We start from the raw sequence: 11409 nt of genomic DNA on the forward strand, positions 1-11409 counted from the left end.
ATGAGCAGCGGACGTCTCCCTCCCCAGCCCTGACCTGTCCTGGATCTGGGAGAGGGTGGAGAACGTGAACCTGCCCAGAGCACCATGGAGAAAGCACTCCTGAATTGGAGTGAAAGCATATGCACTTGGATCCCAGTCTCAACATTTCTGAGTCATGCAAATCTGGACAAGTGATGACTTCTTCTAGACTCTGTGTTTGGACCCTTCATCTATAAAATGAGGGTAATGACAGCTCCCTTGCAAGACTGTTTTGGGATTAGAGATTATACATATAAAGCATCTGGTGTGTCGTAGGTACTTAATAAGCCATAGATACTTCTGCTGTTGCTGTCTATCTCCTTGCTGTAAGGATTAAACAAGATAATCCATTTGAAACTCTAGCACCAATTTCACCAGATTCTCAGATATACCCCTGAAAGGGGATAAATGCTGGGTTCCCCTGTCTCTATTACCTGGCTCCTGTCTCTATCACCTGGAGAGGGGGAAGAAACAGATTCTTCACTTCTCATCAACTCTGTCCTTGCGGGGCAGCCTCAGAATGATGGACAAGTTAGAACTAAAGTCATTCAAATGGTACTTACCAGCTACTTAACTTTAGAAACATCTTCAGGGGGAACTTAAGGTGGGTGGCTGAGTTTTCATAATCATTATTAATTCTGGGTTATAGACATCGTTTTTCTGGGCTCTCCAAATATTCCCTCATCCTCCCACACCCACCCCAAACCGTAGAAAATCAGGAGTTGGCCTTGGACACCGTGTTCTGCCTCCGCTTGCTGTCCACAGGCAATACCTGTTGGTGGGACAAACAGAGGAATCCGGTTTCCAAGGCTGTCAATCTGGAAGCCAATCCACTTGCTGAAATGATTGGAAACGGCATCTCAACAACTTGCAGCTAAGCATGAAGGCCTCGGCCTCCAGAGAAGCTCTCATGTTACAAAACTTGACAGAAACCACCTGCGTGGGGGGCTTAGACAGACAGACAGGCCCAGGTCACTTTGTTCCTGATGCAGGAACCTGGAAGGGAGACAGACGTGTGTCCAGATCACAGCCTCAGATACCACTCCAGCCAGAAGGCTGGCCCAGGAGAAAGGGCTGCTTTTCCTGAACCAGCCACCTCCCTCTTCCCCAGCTCTCCACTGCAACTCTGTTTCCAATCACCAAGTTAGAAATCCAGGTCTCCCATCAGATCGCTGGGAGAACGGGCCTGGGTGGAACAGCATGCTTCCAGTGCAAATAGGAAAGAAAAAAAGGCAAGAGGGTAGCAAGAGTTTCAATGGATTTCAGGGAATGACATCTCCATCTGTCTCATCTTCTAGGATCAGGATCACAAAGACCCAGCTCCTTGGAGAATCGCTGATAGACTAAGATGGAAGAGAGGGGACAGACCCTAGCAGAATGCAGGGGACACTTGAAAGAAGACTCACATTTGTGGACATGCTTTCAGACCACTGAAGATGCCTTTTAAACCAAACTACCACAAACAAACAACAACAACAACAAAAACTGAAAGGAGCAGGCTAATAAGAGTGTAGACCCTCAAACCAGACACTCCCAGGAACCTTCCTGGTGGTCCAGTGGCTAAGACTCCATGCTCCAATGCAGGGGACCCAGGATTGATCCTTGGTCAGGGAACTAGATCCCACATGCCACAATGAAGATCGGAGATCCTGTGTGCCACAGCTGAGACACAGCCAAATAAATAAATAAAATGTTTTTTTAAAACATCAGACATGCCTGACACATGCTCCACCTCATCATTCCCAGGAACACGATCCAATACATTTGGTGACGAAGGCAATTAGAGTTGAGATTCTGCCACTTGGAACCACAAAAGCCCCAGCTACACCCTAAGTCATTTTCCAAAGTCCCAGTGTGAGTTAGCAGCAAATGCAGCCTCTCAACTGAGCAACTCTAGGCCTGTCTGATCCTATCTGTTCTCCATATTGCCTTCCTTCCCAAAGCCAAGCTCATCAGCTCCTCCATCAGAGGCAGGGGGAAGAAAAATGAAGCTCAAGTATTTTGTTTAATAACCAACTGCGTAGAAATGCTCTAAGGCTCGGACTACAAAGAGAGGAGTACATCAAAGGACACAGGTCAGTATGGAACAGGTTTGTGAACAGACTGGATGGAAGAAGGAAGAAGAAAATGGACATGGAATCAATGATGGATGTTCTCTCCTCCCCAGAGCCAGGAGAGTTGAAGGTACTATCTTCCAATATTTGCATCCATTTAATTTTTTGTGTGTAATTTTCCTCCAGTTTCTATCTTGGCAGATACAGTACATGTATGCCCTTGTAGTGACCATGTTCAAGTTCTATAACATAAAGGACAGAGCGCAGGTTTAAGTCCTGGCCTCTTACACTTAGACCTACTGTACAGATGAGACAACAGAGGCTCGGGAAGATTAACAGTAACTACTGTTATTTATGCTGTTAAATACTGTTACTATGCCTAGCACCCTCCCAGATCTGAAAAGAGAACAGACTAAACAGAGGTCTGAAAAGCTAAATGCAAGATGATATTATTCAAGGAGGTGGTGCTGATGTATCTCTTGGGCTGAATCATCTTTTTGCTATAGTCTGGGTGGAATCTGGGACTCAGTGACACGTGGCTGATTTCTATAAATCCTTGTTTGGTTAGTAGTGGTGACAGGTTAAGATTAGCCCATTTCCATTGCACAGACCCCCCTCAACTACCAGGAAAACCCCAGGGATTCTAAAACTCACAGCTCAAAGCACCTATATTCTCCCAAGCCCACTTACAATTGGGGCATGGGATAGAATCAGAGCCCAGTGACAAGTCTTCTCAGGGGGACACCTGGAAGAAGAAAAGTGTTGGGATATAGTGCCATTTGGGAATGCAAGCTTCTATCCTTGAAAAGATTAAGATCTTCAAGAATATACTAGTCAGGGCTTCCCTGGTGGCTAGGTGATAAAGAATCAGCCTGCCAATACAGGAGACACAGGTTCAATCCCTGGTCCAGGAAGATCCCACATGCCTCAGGACAACTAAGCCTGTGTGCCACAACTACCGAGCCAGTACTCGAGAGCCGACATGCCACAACTACTGAAGCCCACCTGCCTAGAGCCTGAGCTCCACAGCAGGAGAAGTCACAGCCGTGAGAAGCCCGTACACCGCAGCTGGAGAGGAGCCCCTGCTCGCTGCAACTAGGGAAAAACCCACACAGCAACGAAGACCCAGCACAGCCAAAATAAATAAATACAAAATAAGTAAATAAAAGTATTTGTTTCAATATACCAGTTGGGGGTTCTTGGTTACAAATAATAGAAATGAGCTAAAGGTCATTGTGCTTCATTTGTCCTCCAAAGATGAGTTAATGGAACAGCATTGGGCAGCTCCAAGGATCAACAGGAAGGGTGGATAATCACACTCTTAAGGGAGGACAGCCAAGTTCATGCCCCAGAAACCATCTGCTTAGGGTGACATTCCCACCATCACTCGTCCTGGGACACCACCACCATTGCACTTTAACAACCACCAGATCCTGGATCCTGGGAGTCACTGCAACAAGAACAAGCTCTACACTGTCTCTGTTTCTCTCTGTCAAGCCTCTTGAGACATAAAATTCTCCAGTGAGAGCACTGTCTATTACCTAGCCTCCAGGGTTGCAGGAGAATAGGACTCTGGTTCTTTGAGCTTCCTGGGGGCAGCAGGGTTGAGGGGGCAGCGGGGTTGAGGGGGCAGGGACCAGAGTCCTGCTTCATACCTACCACCCACTGGTAGTAAATTCTCCTAGCAGAGAGAGGGCTGGGATAACAAGTTAGCCAAGACAGTAACCAGTGTCCCCTCCCCGAGTGTCTTCTCATTCATCCCTCTACCCCTCTGCAAGGCTACAATCAAACCAGCCCTGCCAAGACCAGAACTTTCCTTCTGAAAAAGAAATCCTTCAGGAGAGAAAACTCCATGGGACTCTGCCTGCAGTGTCTCCTGATTTTCTTCCTGGTGTCTTATGTTCGCTCCCACAGAAGGAGACTGCAGGTCGGGAACACACCACCAGCAGCGAGCAATCTTTCAGTGGGGTCAATCCAATCTTCTTTGGCAGTTTAGAGGACCACTGTTCACCACCACTCACAATTTAGAGGTCCATACCACCCGACCCCCAGTTTTATCTTACGCTATCCTGTTCACTTGCCCTAATCCTTCAAATTTCTCATCCCAACCTCTCAACTTGCTGCCCCAACCTGCCCACAGCCAAGCCCTAAATGAAACCCAGAATTTAGCAAACGCTCTGATAATGAATTCACATACTGGTGTGAGGCCAGAACTGCCAGGGTGCAAGGTTCAGTCTCACCCACCCCAGCCCAAATACTCCTGCACCAATGTATCTTCCTGTTTTTAACAAGATAGCTCTGCCTGCTCTACAGAACATGCTTGCCCAAGCCAGAAACCAAATGCCCCATCTCCTTAGGCCTTTAGCCTCCACCCTGTAAGACTTCCCTGACTGTTCAGAAATTCCATGCAGATTTTCTCACGGACAAATTAAGCCCCGGTGGGAAAGAGAACTAAGCTACAGGTGCCCCAGACTCAGTTCCAAAAGCCCTCCAGGAACAGGACTTAGAGGGAGCCAGGGAAAGTGGAGACAGGGTGGTAGGGCTGGGAGGACGGGAAATGAGCTTCTGCCCTTGGGTCAGTTTCCAGGAGTGGTTCCTTCCAGCCAGACTGACTGGGATGCATACAGCTGCCTCCCTGATGGGGTTTCAATGTTTGTTTCTGCTCCAAAGCTGCAGCTGGAAAGGACAGTCACGCAAAAATGAAAACAGGACTAAGAATCCCTCTTCGGCTCTCCTTCAGCCCAAATAAAGTGGAAATGCCATAAGTGAAAAATAGCAGAAAAATAATATCATTGGCAAATTAGTCATTCAGCATAAGATTAGTAGATAATGTTGCTGAAGGACTTAATTGTTTGTATTTTATATTGTAGAATCCTGAAAAGTAAACCTAATCTAAAAAGAAAGAAAGATAGAGACTTTGAGATTCTGATGGAAGTGTCCTAAGTCTCTGGGAGTGGTGTTGATTCTAATTAAAATATTGTGATTTCTTTATTAAAAAAGCAATATCTATTCATTGTAGGAAAATATCAAAATTCAATTAAACAGAAAAGTTTCCTTTAAATTAAATCACAGTTTCCTCTCTCATGAAACATGCATACCTTTCAAGTTTTTCTCTATGTATTTATTAGTACTTTCTTTTTATAAAAATTATAACACATATCTTGTAATCTTTTCTCAATTTTATCAATAACATCCAATTCAGACCATCATTTTAATTGGTTATGTAATATAATATCCTATGGATATTTCATATCTAGTCAACAAATTCCTATTATTGAATATTTACTATGTTTCCAATTTTTTCCATTAAAACCAACACTGTAATAAACTCCCCATGTTGCATATACAACTTCATGATTTTGCCTGGTCATTTCTTCAGAACACATTCCTAGATGTGAAATTACCATATAACAGTTTATCAATATTTGGTATATATACCAAATTGCCTTCTAGTAGGTGGGCCAAATTACATTTCCACCGAGTCAGTAGTGCCTGTCCCCTCGTGCTCTCAATATCACAAGTATTGTCATTCTTTTCCTTATTTCTTAACTAGACCAAGTTTGCTGGATAACTGTTTTCATTCACTTTGATAAGAGTATTCTGAGAATTCCTTTTCCTTTGGTTGCATTTGCAACATAAGATTAACTTTAATCATTGTCAGTCAGTAGAAGAAGGAGCGTAGGGAGAAAACAAGAGTCCACTCGGGTAGATAAGGAAGAATTAGAAGAAACGTGGGAAGACCAACCATCCCCTCAAGGCGGGAAAAGGAGGTGTTGGAAAGTGACTTTGGTTCAGATGGTTTCCTGTGCTTTTGCCAGTTAGCACCTGGCACCAAGAACACTTTCAGTGCCACCCAACGTGGCAGAGGCCTCGGGCCAACGATTAGGCTTATGACTCCATTTTTAAGTTGATGCGTCCAATCCAAGTGATGTGTAATAGTCAACCTACAGATAGTGGACACTCGAGTGTTTGCTTGATCTACAAAAAAAAAGACAATCCAAGAAACATGATGGAGACTCTAAGGAGGTTGTGAAACTGGGATGTGTCCTCCCCAAATACCAGACCCCAGCTCTTCCATTGGTTAGAACTTTCTTAATGACACAACCAGAACTCTCAGCCCCAAAATACCAAAGACATGTCGAAACCCAGGTGAAAAAAATGATGCCATCTTTGAAGTGCTTCTATGTTTGTGATTTCGTTCTTATATGCTTCACATGCATCATCTCTTTTAATTCTCACAACAAACTTTTGAGGTAAATTTCATTGTTTTCCCCATTCACAGAGAACTAAACTGAAGCTCAGACCATTGTGACAAAGTCGAACTTGAATCCACCTTCTGTAGCTCCAATCTTACGCCTTTTACACTGTAAGCATCTGGCGGGCTTGTGGTAACTCTACTGAGCTCTGGTACAGTTGGAATCGAGTCTCAAACAAGAGCCCAAAGATGGCCAAACTCTTTGTTGCACCAGATAAGAAAGAGAACAGTAAGGAGTTGGCAATAATTCAAGTCCATTTCAAGTTCTGAGCACAAGAGAAGGGTATCTCCCTTTAGGAGGGAAGACACTGCAATGTTTACAGGACTTCTGAGAAATGTTAAGAAGTTAGTCTCTTCAGATACTAAAGGCTGGAGAGGGTATAGAGAAAAGGGAACCCTCCTCCACTGTTGGTGGGAATATAAATTGGTGCAGCCATTATGGAGAACAGCATGGAAACTCCTTTGAAAACTACAATAGAGCTACCATATGATTTAGCAGTTCCATTCCTGGGCATGTATCTGGAGAAAACTCCCATTCAAAAAGATGAGTGAACCCCAGTGGTCGTAATGGCACTATTTACAATAGCCAAGACATGGGAATAACCTAAATGTCCATCAATAGATGAATGGATAAAGAAGATGTGGTCTGTGTGTGTGTGTATATATATGTGTATGTGTGTGTATGTGTATATACATATATGTGTGCATTTACATATATATATAATGGAATACTACTAAGCCATAAAAAAGAATGAAATAAGGTCATTTGTAGCAACATGGTGGACCTACAGATTATCAAGTTAAGTGAAGTAAGTCAAACAGAAAAACAAAAATCATATATCACTTGTATGTGGAATCTAAAAAAAAATGATACAAATGAACTTATTTACAAAGCAGAAATAGACATAGAAAACAAACTTATGGTTAACAAAAGGGAAAAGGGGGTGAGGGATAAATCAGGAGTTAGATATTAGCAGATACAAACAACTATATATAAAACAGATAAACAGCAAGATCCTACTGTATAACCCAGGGAACTATATTCAACACTGCATAATAAACTATAATGGAAAAGAATCTGAAAAGAATATGTGTGTGTGTGTGTGTGTGCTTGCTAAGTCACTTCAGTTGTCTCCAACTCTTTGCGACCCTATGCACTGTAGCCTGCCAGACTCCTCTGTCCATGAAATTCTCCAGGCAAGAATACTGAAGTGGATTGCCATGCTTTCCTCCAGGGGATCTTCCTGACCCAGGGGCTGAACCCATGTCTCCTATATCTCCTGCACTGCAGGCAGACTCTACCACTAGGCTACCAGAGAAGCCTATGCTTCTCTGTTCTGTATCACTGTGCTGCTCACCGGAAACTAACACCACACTGTAAATCAACTGCACTTCAATCTTTTTTAAAGTCAATCTCTTTCAGACAAGTTAAATCTAAATGATTAACACCCAGTCTTCTCCCTGGAAAAGCATATCCCAGGTTCACAAGGCTTAGGAGGAGCTGCTTAGAAATCATGAAGACCACGCAGGGGCACCAGATGCTAATGTAGGACACCAGTCATCTTGTCTCCTTCCACAGCAGCTTCTCTCCAGGAAGCTCTGAGACGGTCACGGCCACCAGATGCTGCTGAGGGTGAGAAAGCTGGTGCCTGATTTTGCCAGAAGTCTACCCTGGGCACTGCTGCACCCACAGGGCTCTCTGACAATCCCAGTGGTGCTCACATCAAGGGCAGCTTCTCCTGTGCTTCAGATTAGATCACCCATCTCTCTGGGCACCAGGGCTCAGACGGGGTGTGACATGGAGACACAGATTATCTGGAGCTAAGTGTCTGCTAAGACTAAGTTCAGTCTGGTAGACTCCTTTGAGGGCTGCTGTCTGAAACATCAAAGCAATGAAAAAATTAAACAAATAAGCCATTTTAAGATGTTCTCCAAGGTGGGTGTGCTCTCATAAGCAAATGCTGGTAGAATTCCATCATCCCATCCACCTCCCTTTCACCCCACCCTCCCCATACTTTGCTGAATTCTCTGCCATTAGCCAAATCCTCTTTCAGCCTAAATTAAACCTTCTACAGATGAAGCTTCAAAGTACTCCATCTCTCGGCCTCCCCCACCTTCCTGAATTTCTTTTAAAAGGCCATAAAAACACCACCCCTACCCCCACAAAGACGAAGGACACATGACTCCATTCTTCGGTCTTCCTGCGCTTTCTCAAACCATCCCACATAGTGAACTAGCGCTCCAACTTCCTACAACCTAAGATGCTCAAATCACAGAGAATTCTTGACACTGGGGAACCTTCTCAGATACCTCCTCTATTCCCCCACACCCACCCCAGATGCATGCACTCAAGTTCACATTCCAGGACAGGCACCGACCATAAGTGCCCCCACGCCACATCTGCTAATCCGCAGATTCGCGTGACACATTGGAAGAACTCAGGTCAGTTACCCTGTGACTAAAATCAAGCTTAGAAATCTGGGCTTCTCCACAGTCAGTCGATTCTTTTTTTCTTTTTTAAAAAATTTATATATTATGGCTGTGCAGGATCTTCCTTGCTGCTCACAGGCTTTCTCGAGTTGCAGTGAATGGGGGCTACTATTCCTTGTGCTGCACAGGCTTACTGTGTTTGCCTCTCGTGCTGCAGAGCACAGGATCTAGGCACGTAGGCTTCAGTAGCCGTGGCACGTGGGCTCGGTAGTTATGGCACACAGGCACAGTTGTGGGATCTTCCCAGACCAGGAATCGAACACGTGTCCCCTGCATTAGCAGGCGGATTCTTTACCACTGAGCCACTGGGGAAGCCCTGTAGATTCTCTCTTCCTCACTCACCAGACTGCCTCATTCCAGCAGATTCACAGACTCTCTATGTTCTAAGAAAATATAGATCCTCCTGAGATCTTCACAACAGGTAGGTGAGTTAGATATCATTAACCCCATCTTATAGGGGAATAAATCGAGATTCAGAAAAACTGAGTGATTTGCTCAGGTTCACACAGCTGGTGGGAGCCTACCTGCAGAGATTGGACCTCAGTTCTAGTCATTATGACCTGCACCAAGATCACACATGTGTTCAAAGCCTTTAGAAAAATAGAAACAAGAGAAAGCTCGAGCCCAAGGAAGGGAGTAGCAGGGACAAAGAGGTAGCTTTATTGTCAAGCTATATAGTTGACAATTTACATTATAGGCATTTTGCCATGGCAGTTTTTAAGCAAGAACAAAAACTAGTCAGATGAAGGAAAAAAATATAAGTAGAAAATAATCTCTAAAAACAATTATGTCTAAGCCCCTTCCAGAAAAGACTTTCCTTAAGTCACCCAGGCCAAGTGGAACCATTTCTCAGAAATCTAAGCCACGCCATTCATCTGTGGTGTGAAACCCCATGCAAATGCCATTCAGCCCTCACCCAAGTCTCCCTCCCCTGGGATCTTTTTGCATCCAGCTGCCCCAGGACAGCCTGGCTGCAGCAGTGGCTTGGTGGGTGGCTCTGGCTGGAAGCACAAACCTCGGCACTCTCGCCTGACTCTCAGCCCTGACACAGCTCACAGAAAAGCCCACGCCTCTCCCCTGCAGATTTTAAATGCAGAATAAACACCACAAAATCTCCCACCTAAACCTGTATTTGGACCAAAATCCTGTACTGTTCCTGGCAGAGGACAGAGCTGAACCTCTGGGTACAGAGTTGCACAGAACTCTCAGGATCTCAAAGTACACAGATGCTGAGACCCCTGTGACTGGGAAACCCCAGTTTCACTGGCCAAACCAGCACTGTCTCTGCAGGGGGCTAGTTGGGGTCAGTAGGACACTATGACCTTGAATCAGGAGATCTTGGTTCTTAATCCAGGCCAGTCATCAACCAGCTGTGGGGCTTTGAACAAGTCACTAACCATCATCAGGTCTCAGCTCCCACATCTCAGGGGTACCAACCCTCCCCAGGCTGCAGAGCTATCCAAAGAACAGTGATGTATAGATCACAACCAACTTCAGATCTTTTTATACTTCCTGCTTAGTAGGATACTGGGGAGGCAGTGGAGAGAGAAGATAGATGGATAGATAGATAGAGAGATAGATACACAGAAAAATAATAATCCAGATTTCTGCACACAGTATGGATAACAGATGTTCTTCCTCAGATGCCTCATTAGCACATTCATCCTTTTAAGATGGCATCTACTAATTTCTGGTCCAGAGATTAGGGTAGATAACCCAATCCCAGAGAGACAGACACAGTCCAGAGTGAAGATTAAGGATGTGCGCTTTGCAGTCCTAACTATAACCGTAGTGAACTGTATAACCCTGGACTAGTTATTCAATTTCTCTGGGCCTCAATTTCTTCATCTGTAAAATGGAAATGTTAATAGTATCATCTGGTTGACTTCAGTTCAGTTCAGTCACTTAGTTGTGTCCGACTCTTTGGGACCCCATGGACCACAGCACACCATGCTTCCCTGTCCATCACCAACTCCCAGAGCTTGCTCAAATTCATGTCCATTGAGTCAGTGATGCCATCCAACCATCTCACCCTCTGTCATTCCCTTCTCCTCCCCACTTCAATTTTTCCCAGCATCAGGGTTTTTTCCAATGAGTCAGTTCCTCACATCAGGTGGCCAAAGTATTGGAGTTTCAGCTTCAGCATCAGTCCTTCCAATGAATATTCACGACTGATTTCCTTTAGGATTGACTGGTTGGATCTCCTTGCAGTCCAAGGGACTCTCAAGTCTTCAACACCACAGTTCCAAAGCATCAATTCTTCGGCACTTAGCTTTCTTTACAGTCCAATTCTCACATCCATACATGACTGGAAAAACCACAGCTTTGACTAGATGGACCTTTGTTGGCAAAGTAATGTCTCTGCTTTTGAATATGCTATCTAGGTTGGTCATAACTTTTCTTCCAAGGAGTAAGCGTCTTTTAATTTCATGGCTGCAGTCACCATCTACAGTGATTTTGGAGCCCAAGAAAATAAAGTCTCTCACTGTTTCCATTGTTTCCCCATCTATTTGCCATGAAGTGATGGGACCGGATGCCATGATCTTAGTTTTCTGAATGTTGAGTTTTAAGCCAACTTTTTCACTCTCCTCT

This window comes from Bison bison, unplaced genomic scaffold (genome assembly GCF_000754665.1).
Source record: "Bison bison bison isolate TAMUID 2011002044 unplaced genomic scaffold, Bison_UMD1.0 scf7180017864471, whole genome shotgun sequence".
Lineage (NCBI taxonomy): Eukaryota > Metazoa > Chordata > Mammalia > Artiodactyla > Bovidae > Bison > Bison bison.